We start from the raw sequence: 14,114 nt of genomic DNA on the forward strand, positions 1-14,114 counted from the left end.
TATATAGGAGCTATATCAGGTCATAGACCGATTTGGACTTTACTTCGTACACTTGTTGAAAGTCATTACAGAACATTACATGCAAAATTTCAGCCAAATCGGACAAAAATTGTGACTTGCAAGTCAAATCGGGAGACCGGTTTATATGGGAGCTACATCAGGTTATACACCGATTTAGACCATACTCAACACAGTTATTGGAAATCATAACGGATGAAAAATACATAATTTATTCACCCATAGTAACTAGATCGAAATATGGTCCCATGTGGACCAAATTCGGCGCGGACATTTAGTGGTGTAATAAATACAAGTCAATGTTCATTCCAAACAGGAATAAGTTATCAAATTTAAGCGAAATCGGAATATACCCCCATCCTTCAGTGGTGGGTATAAAAATAGAGATATTGAGCTGAAACTTTGCAAAGATTCTTTCTTTGTCCATAGGCAAATTTATTTCGAAGATGGGCTAAATCGGACTATATCTTGATATAGCCCCCATATAGACCGATCCGCTGATTTAGGGTCTTAGGCCCATAAAAGCCACATTTATTGTCTGATTTTGCTGAAATTTAGGACAGTAAGATATATTAGGCCCTTCGACATCCTTCTTCAACTTGGCCCAGATCGGTCCAGATTTGGATATAGGCGCCATATAGACCGATCTCTCGATTTAAGGTCTTGCGCCTATAAGAGACGCAATTATTGCCCGAAATTGCCAAAATTTTGGACAGTGTGTTGTGTTAGGCCCTTCGACATCCTTCTTCAATTTGGTCCAGATCGGTCCAGATTTGGATATAGCTGCCATATAGACCCATCTCTCGATTTAAAGTTTTGGGCCCATAAAAGGCGCATTTATTATCCGATGTCGTCGAAATTTATGACATTGAGTTAAGCTAAACCCTTCGACATACTTCTGCAATATGGCACTGATCGGTCCAGATTTGGATATAGCTGCCATATAGACCGATGTCTCGATTTAAGGTTTTGAACCCATTAAAGGCTCATTTATTGTCCGATGTCGCCGAAATTTGGGACAGTAAGTTGTGTTAGGATCTTCGACATTCTTCTTAAATTTGGCTCAGATCGGTCCAGATTTGGATATAGCTACCATATAGATCGATCTTTCGTTTTAGGTTTTGGGGGCATAATAAGCGCATTTATTGTCCGATTTCGCCGTAGTTTGGGACACTGAGTTAGGCTCTTCGACATTTTTCTGAAACTTGGCTCAAATCGGTGCAGATTTGGATATAGCTGCCATATAGACCGATATCTCTATGTGATGCATACGGAAGGACAAAATGAATATACCTCCATCCTTCGGTGGTGGGTATAATAACATCGTCATAGTGCTTATAAAATTTGTGTCTTGTCCAAAAGAGTTTGACATAATTTCGAAAAAATTTCCCAAGTTAAGCCTTACTACACATATAACCACCCTTATATACAACAACTCTATACAAATACCCTAGCCCTTTTGACTGACAGCATTAATTAAGCCTTTCCTTATATTTTAATGGCTCTTAAGTTGTTTATGCCAATAATTACTCAGCAAAAATGCCAAGCAGCTGAATTGGCACAGATATACGAAACTGACTGCACAAATTCAAATAAAACAACCTAAATGAGTGGAAAATGAAAAGAAAAACATATCAATTTAACGAAGGATAGATATACCGGATGTTTTTCTTTCACCCCAACCAACCATGTGAAGTGAGGCGAAAAATCATGCTGGCATTGTGACAAAATGACAGCGTTTATAGGAATTAAAACTTTTTTTTTTTTTTTTGTTTTTAATTCTCCATCTTAAGTTGACTCCAAAAAGCTGTCTTAGGGGACATTTTAAGGCTGCCAAAAGAAATTAAAATTTAAGCGCGTTAGGGGAAATCAGGATTGTAATGCATTCGTACATTTGAAATGAAATTTGGAGATTTTATTCATTGCCCCTAAATGGAAAACTTTTCAATTGACATTTGAATAAAAATCATGAAAAAATTTAAATTAAAAATTAAAAAAAAACAATTGGAAGTCTCTAATGGAGGGAGGCTCGAAATGTTAAGTGCCCTCAATAAAAGTATTTGAAACTATTAAAATTAGGGCGAATTGTTCAAAGTATTGAAAAACAATTCTGATAGAAAAACTTTATCGAAATTTCATCTTTATAGAAAACTAGCTAACCCGGGCCCACTCCGCTGCGCCTTCTTTTACTTTATATGGAACAAAAGTTTCCTTGGAATATTTATTTTCGACAATTAAAGATCATTTAGTGAAATACCATGCAAACTTGACTAACAGTTGAACAATATAAGTGCCTTTATCTGAATCCCACATGATCTTTATTGGTCTACGAATTCAAGTTTGGATGTAAGGTGTACTCCATTCTTAAAATACTTTATTTCAGCCCGATATTCTTATGATGTCTGATTTAGTGGAGTTTTCGGGGGTGAGGTGGTCCCACAGATACTTGGCCCTGAAAAAATATCAACATCGTGCTCTTCTCTCAAATACCATTTATTTAAACCCCATATTGCCATTGACTTAAGACGAGTTTACAGGATGAGGCGTCCCCCAAACACATGGCCCCAAAATAGGTTATCGAATTCGTGGTGGTGGGACGTCCGCTAGACAGGTGTCCCCTAATGTTGATATCAGATACGTGGTCTACTCCCACATACCTTTAATTTGAGCCCCATATTTCCATAGTCGGCAAACATGACCGGCTTGGGGGGTGTTTTGGGGGATGGGCGGCCACTCAATGAGTTGGCGTTGAAAATATATATCGGATTCGTGTTCCACTTTAAAAACCCTCTTATTTGAGCCTCATATTGCAATAGTAAGAAAATACTTTCTATTTGGGTGGTATTGTGGGGGTGGCGTGGCCCCGTAGACACTTTTCCCGAACATTGATATCAAATTCGTGCTTTACTCCCAAAGACCTTTCATTTGAGTCCCATATTGCTATGGTCGTAAATTTGTCCCCTTTGGGGGATATTTTTGGTAAGAGGCGGCCCCCCAAACACTTGGTTCCATATTTGGATATCAGATAGCACTTGGTCCGACAATTGGATATCAGATACGTTTTCTTATACAAAATACCTTTCATTTGAGTCCCAAGTTGTCGTGATTGGTCTAAATATATGTAAAGTAGGTTTTAGGGTGGGGCGGCCCCCCTAGGTACCCCATCCGAAATTTGAATACCAAATTTTTGTTTGCAGGTTACTATAAGACGGCACACGAAATTTCGCTTAAATCTCCGAGATCTGGCGTTTCTAAAAATTAGGGTAAGGGGGAGGGTCCGCCCCCCCTTCAGATATCAAAAAATTTAGTACCCTATTTTCACCAAGGGATCATTATGCACCATCTGTGAAAATTCCAAAAAATCGGTTCAGCCGTTTCTGAGTCTATAAGGAACACACAAACAAACACAAATTGATTTTTATACCCTACACCACTACTGTGGTACAGGGTATTATAACTTAGTGAATTAGTTTGTAACACCCAAAAGGAAAAGAGATAAACCCACTGATAAGTATACCGATCGACTTAGAATCACTTTCTGTTTCGATTTAGCTATGTCCGTCTGTCTGTCCGTCCGTCCGTCCGTTTGTCTGTCCGTCTGTCTGTCCGTCCGCCCGTCTGTCTGTCCATGTTAATTTGTGTACAAAGTACAGGTCGCAGTTTTCATCCGATCGTCTTCAAATTTGGTACAGGCATGTTTTTCGGCCTAGAGACGAAGCCTATTGAAATTGGAAAAAATCAGTTCAGATTTGGATATAGCTCCCATATATATGTTCGTCCGATTTTCAGTAATAATGCAATAAAATGGTCATTTGTTAACCGATTCTCTCAAAATTTGGCAGGAAGAATTTTTTTACGACTATCGACATTACTATTGAATTTCATGAAAATCGGTTCAGATTTAGATATAGCTCTCATTCGCATATATCGCCCGATTTTCACTCCTAGAACCACTGCAAGCACATTTATAGACCAATCTTTCCAATATATTGCGCAACGCTTTTCTCAATGACTACCAAAATATACATAGAGTTTGGTCAAAATCGGTTCAGGTTTAGATATAGCTTCCATATATATGTTCGTCCGATTTCCAGTAATATTGCAATAAAATGGTCTTTTGTTAACCGATTTTCTCGAAATTCGGCAGGAGGGACGTTCTTATGACTCTTAATATTATTGGTGAATTTCATAGAAATCGGCCCAGGTTTATATATAGCTCTCATATATGTATATCGTCCGATTTTCACTTTAAAAGCCACTGCAAGTGCATTTATTGACCAATCTTGCCAACAAATTGCACAACGCTTTCGTCGACGACTACCACATTATCTGAGAAGTTTGCTCGGAATCGGTTCAGAATTAGATATAGCTCCCATATATACGTTCGTCAGATTTTGGGTAATTTGCCATAATGTTGTCATTTGTCAACCGTAGTTTTTACAGTTTGAGCATATTTGCTCGCCGAGGTCCATCAAAATTGGTTCAGAATTGGATATAGGTCCCACATTGTACTTATAGAGTGGGTGTAGGGTACTATACAGTCAGCACCGCCCGACTTTTGCCCTTCCTTACTGGTTATATATAAGATTCGTAATCTTCTCCCGAATACCTTTTATTTGAGTCCCATATTGATATGCAATATGTTTGTTTGGGGAACTTTTAGGGTTGGAGTGGCCCCTGGATTCCTTGGACCCAATTTTCAATACCATTTTCGTATTCTATTCTCCAATATCTTTCATTTGATACCCATATTGTCCCGACCGTTCAACCTTGATTTTGGGTGGTGTTTTTGGGGTGACCTCTCATTCGAGTCCCGTTTTGATGTCGAGACAGCCCTCTAGGTACTTGGACCTAAATTGTGGAATCAAATTTGTATTCTACTCCCGAATACCCTTAGTTTGAGTACCATATTGCCCCGATCGGTCCACTTTTATTTTTGGGTGGTACTTTTGTGGTAAGGGGGAGGGTCCGCCCCCCTTGAGATATCAAATAATAATATTGCCTATTGCTCCTTCCGCCTATTCATTTCGGTCCGTCTGTCTGTTGAAATCACGCTACAGTCTTTAAAAATAGATATATTGAGCTGAAACTTTGCACAGATTCTTTTTTGTTCATAAGCAGGTTAAGTTCGAAGATGGGCTATAGCGGACTATATCTTCATATAGCCCCCATATAGACCGATCCGCCGATTTAGGGTCTTAGGCCCATAAAAGCCACATTTATTATCCGATTTTGCTGAAATTTGGGAAAGTGAGTAACGTTAGGCCCATCGACATCCCTCTTCAATTTGGCTCAGATCGGTTCAGATTTGGATATAGCTGTCATATAGACCGATCCGCCGATGTAGGGTCTTAGGCCCATACAAGCCACATTTATTATCCGACTTTGTTGAAATTTGGGACAGTGACTGACGTTAGGCCCTTCGACATCCTTCGTAAATTTGGCTCAGATCGGTTCAGATTTGGCTATAGCTGTCTATAGACCGATCGGCCGATTTAGGGTCTTAGGCCCATAAAAGCCTCATTTATTATCCGATTTTGCTGAAAATTGGGACAGTGAGTTTTGTTAGGCCTTTCGACGTCCTTCGTTAATTTGGCTTAGATCGGTTAAGATTTGGATATAGCTGCCATATAGACCGATCCGCCGATTTAGGGTCTTAGGCCCATAAAAGCCACATTTATTATCCGATTTTGCTGAAATTTTGGACAGTGAGTTGTGTTGGGCCGTTCGATATCCTCCGTCAATTTGGCCCAGATCGGTCCAGATTTGGATATAGCTGCCATATAGACCGATCCTCCGATTTAGGGTCTTAGGCCCATTAAAGCCATATTTATCAGCCGATTTTGCTGAAATTTGGGACAGCGAGTTGCCTTAGGCCCTTCGACATTTTTCATTAATTTAGCCCAGATCGGTTCAGATTTGGATATAGCTGCCATATAGACCGATCCTCCGATTTAGGGTCTTAGGCCCATAAAAGCCACAGTTATTATCCGATTTCGCTGAAATTTGGGACAGTGAGTTGTGTTAGGCCTTTCGACGTCCTTCGTTAATTTGGCTTAGATCGGTTAAGATTTGGATATAGCTATCATGTAGACCGATATCTCGATTTAAGGTTTTGGGTCTATAAAAGCCACATTTTTTATCCGATTTTGCTGAAATTTGGGACAGTGAGTTCTGTTGGGCCCTTCGGCATCCTTCATCAATTTGGCCCAGATCGGTCTAGATTTGGATATAGCTGCCATATAGACCGATCCTCCGATTTAGGGTCTTAGGCCCATATAAGCCTCACTTATTTACCGATTTTGCTTAAATTTGGGACAGTGAGTTATGTTAAGCCCCTTGACATACTTCTGCATTATGGCTTAGATCGGGCCATAATTGGATATAGCTGTCATACAGACCGATCCGCCGATTTAGGGTCCTAGACCCATAAAAGCCACATTTATTTTCCGATTTTGCTAAAATTTGGCACAGTGAGTTGTGTTAGTCGCTGCGACATCCTTCGTTAATTTTTCACATATCGGTTCATATTTGAATATAGCTGCCATATAGACCGATCTCTCGGTTTTAATATTTCGGGCCATAAAAAGCGCATTTAGATGATAGATGAAATTTTTTTGTTTTAAAAAATTTCTTTATTAAAATTTTATTCTTAGGGAAACTTTTATCGAATTTTAAATTTGGAGAAAATTTTTCAAAATTTTAATAGTTTAGATGAAACTTTTAACGAACTTTTATATTCAGAGAAAATTTACCAAAATTTTATTGATTAGGAATTTTTAAAAAATTTTGTCTTTGGAGACATTTTCTGGCCATTTTGGTTAACAATTCTGTTTTAGAGTTATGTCGTCAGAGTATTTTTGCTAAATTTTAGGCAGATACTTTCCTTCGTGCAAACGTGTTGTATTTTTGTGATGGACGAACAGACCGATATGCTTTCAGCTGTTACAAAGTATCTCTGATATTGGGTACAATGTCAATTTCTTTAGCCTGACAACTAAAATTACTAAGAAAAACTGCTATTTTTCTCAATAATTCCACCTTTCTCTGTTTTTTTTTTTCTTAAGGATGAGAAAGTAACACCTCAAAATCATGTCTGTATTATTTTCCCCAGAAATGGAGAGGGAAAAACACCACAAGTATTTATATCCAAGAATGTAGGCTTCCAAACATGGTACTTGCCACTTCTGGCTGCCACTTCTTATGGAATTCCATAGAAAATCCAAAAGACAAAAAAATCGGCCACATTATCAACTATGTGTGAATTCTTAAATATGCAGGAGCGTGTTTCCCTCAAGACTCATGGCCCAGAGGCCAACATAGAAAACCTGTCACTTAAATTTGAAGGCAAATTAAAGTTTGGTGCTTACTATGCTAATGCTGCCTTCTTTGGCATTGGCGTTGCTGCTGTTGCTTCTATTTGAAGGCAATTCCACTCCTTGTGATTTATTTATTTTGGGAAATTACATTTCACTGAATAATTGTGGAAATTTGAAATTTGTGACATGTGCAAATAATGTCAAAGTGTGCATAAATTAAACGAAATATTTGCATAATTTCTAAGGGGAGGTATTTGAAAATTCGTCAGGGCTAAAGTTGAGTACGACCTTATGGCATGGGTGGGTCACAGGACTTTGTACATGCTGGCGCTAACTTATGTAGATAAGTTAGCATAGAAAAAAAAAGCGTTTTGTTGTACATATTACTAAAAATTTGTTGCAATGCTGGAGGTCTATTTATGATATACTCGTAATAAACAAATTACCTTTTGGGTGCTTGAATTCAAATGGAGGCAGGATAACGAATTTCAAACAGACCGCCACATAATTTATTCGTGTCTAATCACTTGGGATAGGAGGGGTAGACGGCAATTTTACAAAATTTCCATTGGCAAATGAAATTTGTGTTTTTTAAGTACAACAAGTAAAAAGACATTATGTTCGGCCAGGCCGAACTTTGGATACCCACCACCTCGGGTATAAATGTAAATCCCCTTTCGTCAAAATCCTCACTGTTTCAGCAAAATCGGATAAAAAATAAAGCTTTTATGGGCTTCAGACCCTTAATCGGCAGATCGATCTATATGGCAGCTATATCTATATAAAGTCCGATCTGATCCATATCGGCGTCAGATGTCGGGAGTCCTTAAGCTACTCGCTGTTTCAAATTTCAGCGAAATTGGATGAAAAATTAAGTTTTTATGGGCTTCAGACCCTTAATCGGCAGATCGGTCTATATGGCAGCTATATCTATATATAGTCCGATCTGATCCATATTTGGGTCAGATGTCGGGAGTCCTTAAACTACTAGCTGTTTAAAATTTCAGCAAAATCGGATAAAAAATAAAGCTTTTATGGGCTTCAGACCCTTAATCGGCAGATCGGTCTACATGGCAGCTATATCTATATAAAGTCCGATCTGATCCATATCGGGGTCAGATGTCGGGAGTCCTTAAGCTACTAGCTGTATAAAATTTCATTGAAATCGGTTAAAAAATAAAGCTTTTATGGGCTTCAGACCCTTAATCGGCAGATCGGTCTATATGGCAGCTATATCTATATATAGTCCGATCTGATCCATATTTGGGTCAGATGTCGGGAGTCATTAAACTACTCACTGTTTAAAATTTCAGTGAAATCGGTTAAAAAATAATGGGCTTTAGACCCTTTATCGGGAGATCGGTCTATATGGCAGCTATAGCTAAATATAGTCCGATGTAAACCATACTTTGGTCAGATGTCGGGAAGCTTAAAATAAACCCAATTTATCAAATTTCAGCGATATTAGGCAAAAAATAAACCTTCTATGGCCTTTAGACCCTTTATCGGCAGATCGGTCTATATGGCAGCAATATCTATATATAGTCCGATCTGATCCACATTTGTGTCAGATGTGGCGAGTCCTTAAAGTACTCACTGTTTAAAATTTCAGTGAAATCGGTTAAAAAATAAAGCTTTTATGGGCTTTAGACCCTTTATCGGGAGATCGGTCTATATGGCAGCTATAGCTAAATATAGTCCGATGTAAACCATACTTTGGTCAGATGTCGGGAAGCTTAAAATAAACCCAATTTATCAAATTTCAGCGATATTAGGCAAAAAATAAACCTTCTATGGCCTTTAGACCCTTTATCGGCAGATCGGTCTATATGGCAGCTATATCTATATATAGTCCGATCTGATCCACATTTGGGTCAGATATAGAGAGTCCTTAAACTACTCACTGTTTAAAATTTCAGCGAAATTGAATGACAAATTAAGTTTTCGTGGGCATTAGACCCTTTATCGGAAAATCGGTCTATATGGCAGCTATATCTAGCAGCTATATATATATATAGTCCGATCTGATCCATATATGGGTCAGATGTCGGGAGTCCTTAAACTACTCTCTGTTTCAAATTTCAGTCGAATCCGATAATAAATTAAGTTTTTATGGGCATTAGACCCTTTATCGAAAAATCGGTCTATATAGCAGCTATATCCAAATATGGTCCGATTTAGCCCGTTCAAGAACTTAACCAGCGTGCATCAAAAAGAGGTATCTGTGCAAAATTTCAGCGAAATATCTCAATTTTTGAAGCCTGTAGAGTGATTACAATAGATGGACGGATAGACGGATAGACGGACAGACGGACAGACGGATAGACGGACAGACGGATAGACGAACAGACACACGGACATCGTTAAATCGTCTTAGAATTTTACGACGATCAGAAATATTGGGTTGCCCAAAAAGTAATTGCGGATTTTTTAAAAGAAAGTAAATGCATTTTTAATAAAACTTAGAATGAACTTTAATCAAATATACTTTTTTACACTTTTTTTCTAAAGCAAGCTAAAAGTAACAGCTAATAACTGACAGAATTACTTGTTGGGCAACCCAATATATACACTTTGTAGGGTCGAAAAGTAATATTTCGATGTGTTGCCAGCGGAATGACTAAATGAATATACCCCCTATCCTACAATGATGGGTATAAAAATAATTTGACTTAGAATAGAAATTTTTTTTTTTTTGTTCAACGAATCTTGAAAATGAATTACCTCAAATTAACATTTTCACTTGTTTTTATGTGTTTGGCTGTTAAAAGGTTCACATTTCATGAGCAGAAAAATGGTCTGCCCACATACAGCCCACTCATTAAATTCAGAAATAAAAATACGCTCAAAAATTCTTGCTGGTCTGCAATATCTCTACACCACATACTTAAATGGGAATGTTTAGTTAATTATTTACCATTTAGCCAAAAATCGTAAAGAATTGTGATACAATTTTCACACATTTTTATACCCGCCACCATAGGACGGGGGTATACTAATCTAGTCATTCCGTTTGTAACACCTCGATATATTGATCTATGACCCCATAAAATATACAAATTCTGGATCGTCTCGACATTCAGATTAGAACTAGCCATGTCCGCCCGTCTGTCTGTCGAAATCAAGATAGCGGTCGAACGCGGAAAGCTAACAGCTTGAAATTTTGCACAGATAGTTAATATTGACGTAGGTCGTTGATTATGGGACATATCGGGTCGGATTCGAATATAGCTCCTATATAAACCGATCTCCCGATCTGACTTCTTGAGCCCATGGAAGCCACAATTCTTGTCCCACTTAGCTCAAAATTTGCAAATTGTGTTCTGTCATGACTATCAACAACTTTGCCAAGTACGGTCTATGTCGGTCAAGAACCTGATATAGCTCCCATATAAACCGATCTCCTAATTTGACTTCTTGAGTCCATGGAAGCCACAATTTTTGTCCGATTTAGCAGAAATATTGCACATAGTGTTCTGTTATGACTACCAGCTACTGTGTTTAGTTCGGCCCAAATCGGTGAAGAACCTGATATAGCTCCCATATAAACCGATCTCCCGATTTGACTTCTTGAGCCCCTGGAAACCTCAATTTTCATCCCATTTTGTCTAAGTAGGTCAAGAACCTGATATAGTTCCAATATAAACCGATCTCCCGATTTGACTTCTTCAGCCCTTTTTTGGCAATTTTATACCCACTACCGAAGGATGGGGGTATATTCATTTTGTCATTCCGTTTGCAACACATCGAAATATCCATTTTTGACCCTATAGTGTAAATATATTCTTAATCAGCGTAAAAATTTAAGACGATCTAGCCATGTCCGTCCATCTGTCCGTCCGTTGTCCGTCTGTCTGTTGAAATCACGCTACAGTCTTTAAAAACAAAGATATTGATTTAAAATTTTGCACAGATTCTTTTTTTGCCCACAAGCAGATTAAGTTCGAAGATGGGCTATATCGAACTATATCTTGATATAGCCCCAATATAGACCGATCCGCCGATTTAGGGTCTTAGGCCCATAAAAAGCACATTTGTTATCCGATTTTGCTGAAATTTGTGACAGTGAGTAGTATTATGTTCTTCGACATCTGTCTTCAATAAGGCAAAGATCGGTCCAGATTTGAATATAGCTGCCATATAGACCAGTCTCTCGATTTTGGGCTCATAAAAGGCTCATTTATTGTCCGATGCCGCTGAAATCTGGGGCAGTGAGTTGTGTTAGGCCCTTCAACATCGTTATTCAATTTGGTCCAGATCGGTCCAGATTTGAATATAGCTGCCATATAGACCGGTCCGCCGATTTAAGGTTTTGGGCCCATAAAAGGCGCATATAATCTTTGATGTCGCCGAAATTTGGGACAGTGTGTTGCGTTAGGCTCTTCGACATCCTTTTTAACTTGGCTAAGATCGGTTCAGAGTTGGATATAGCTGCCACAAAAGGCGCATTTATTCTCCGATATCGCCGAAATTTGGGACAGTGAGTTAAGTTAAGCCCATCGACATACTTCTGCAATATGGCCTAGATCGCCCCAGATTTGGATATAGCTGCCATATGGACCGATCTCTCGATTTAAGGTTTTGGGCCAATAAAAGTCGCATTTATTCTCCGATTGCGCCGAAATTTGGGGCAGTGAGTTGTGTTAGGCCCTTCGACATCTTTTTCAATTTGGTCCAGATCGGTCCAGATTTGCATTTAGTTGCCATAGAGACCGATCTCTTGATTTAAAGTTTTAGGCCCATAGAAGGCACATTTATTGTCAGATGTCACCGAAAATTGGGACAGTGAGTTAAGTTAATCCAGTTTATACACTTTTGCAATATGGCCTAGATCGCCCCAGATTTGGATATAGCTGCCATATGGACCGATCTCTCGATTTAAGGTTTTGGGCCAATAAAAGGCGCATTTATTGTCCGATGTCACCGAAATTTAGGACAAAGAGTTAAGTTAAGTTATAATATGGCTAAGATCGGTTTATTTTGGATATGGCTGCCACATAGACCGATCTCTCGATTTAAGGTTTTGGGCCCATAAAAGGCGCATTTTTTGTCCGATGTTGCCAAAATGTTGGGGCAGTGAGCTGTATCTAATCCTTTAACATCCTTTTGCATTTTGGCCTAGTTCGGTCCAGATTTGGATATAGCTGCCATATAGACCGATCTCTCGATTTATGGTTATGGTCTCAAAAAAGGGGCATTTATTGTCCGATGTCAACGAAATTTGGGACAGTGAGTTGTGTTAGGCCCATCGACAGTATTTTTCAATTTGGCCCAGATAGGTCAAATTTTGCATATAGCTGCCATATAGACCGGTCTCTCGATTTAAGGTTTTAGGCCCATTAAAGCGCATTTGTTGTCCGATGTCGCCGAAAATTGGGACTGTGAGTTGTGTTAGGCCTTTCGACATACTTCTACAATATGGCAACGATCGGTCTAGATTTTGATATAGCTGCCATTAGACCGATCTTTCGATTAAAGGTTTAAGGTCAATAAAAAGCGCATTTATTGTCTGAAGTCGCCTAAATTTTAGACAGTGAGTTGTGTGAGGCCCTTCGTTATTTGTCTTCAATTTGGCTCAGATCGGTCCAGATTTGGATATAGCTGACATATACACCGATATCTCGATTTAAAATCTTGGACCCATGAAAGACTTTCATTTAATTCAATTTCACTGAAATTTGACTCAGTGACTTATGTTAGGCTTTTCGACATCCGTGTCGTATATGGTTCAGATTAGTTTATTTTAATACCCTCCACCATAGAATGGGGGTATACTAATTTCGTCATTCTCTTTGTAACACCTCGAAATGTGCGTCTAAGACCCCATAAAGTTTATATTTTCTTGATCGTCATGACATTTTAGTCGAACTAGCCCCTGTCCGTCCGTCTGTTTGTCGAAGCACGCTAACTTTCGAAAGAGTAAAGCTAGGCGCTTGAAATTTTAAACAAATATTTTTTATTAGTGTAGGTCGGTTGGGATTGTAAATGGGCTAAATCGAGCCATGTTTTTATGTAGCTGCCATATAAACCCATATTGGGTCTTGACTTCTTAAACCGCTAGAGAGCGCATTTATCGTCCGATTTGACTGAAAGTTTTTACGAGGTGTTTTGGTACCATTTTCAACAACTATGCTAAGTATTGTTCAAATCGGTTCATAACCTGATATAGCTGCCATATAAACCGATCTGGGGTCTTGACTTTTTGACACTCTAGAGGGCGCAATTCTCGTCCGATTTGACTGAAATTTCTCACGTAGTGTTTTGATATCACTTCCAACAACTATTCTAAATATGGTTTAAAACGGTTCATGACCTGATATAGCTGCCATATAGACCGATCTTAGGTTTTGATTTCTTGAGCCTCTAGAGGGCGCAATTTTCATCCGATTTGACTGAAAATTTGCTCGAGGTGTTTTGGTATCGCTTTCAATAGCTATGCTAAATATGGTTCAAATCGGTTAATAAGCTGATGTAGCTGGCATATAAACCGATCTTGGGTCTTAACTTCTTAAGCCGATAGAGGGTGCAATTATCGTCCGACTTGACTAACATTATGCACGTAGTGTTTTTATATCACTTTAACAACTGTGCTATGTATTGTTCAAATTGGTTCATAACCTGATTTATGTGCCATATAAACCGATCTTGGGTTTTGACTTCTTGAGCCTCTAGAGGGCGCAATTTTCGTCCGCTTTGGCTGAAATTTTATGCTAAGTATGGTTCAAATCGGTTCATAATCTGATATAGCTGCTATATAAACCCATCATTGGCCTTGAC

General features: G+C 38.7%; 1 protein-coding gene across 1 annotated transcript in view; it reads right to left on the reverse strand.

Annotated features, from left to right (window-relative positions):
• The window catches only part of LOC106088404 (uncharacterized), a 219,120-nt gene that overhangs the window by 116,990 nt on the left and 88,016 nt on the right, over positions 1-14,114 (reverse strand). The gene's annotated exons all lie outside the window — the stretch shown is intronic.

This window comes from Stomoxys calcitrans, chromosome 3 (assembly GCF_963082655.1).
Source record: "Stomoxys calcitrans chromosome 3, idStoCalc2.1, whole genome shotgun sequence".
Classification (NCBI taxonomy): Eukaryota; Metazoa; Arthropoda; class Insecta; order Diptera; family Muscidae; genus Stomoxys; species Stomoxys calcitrans.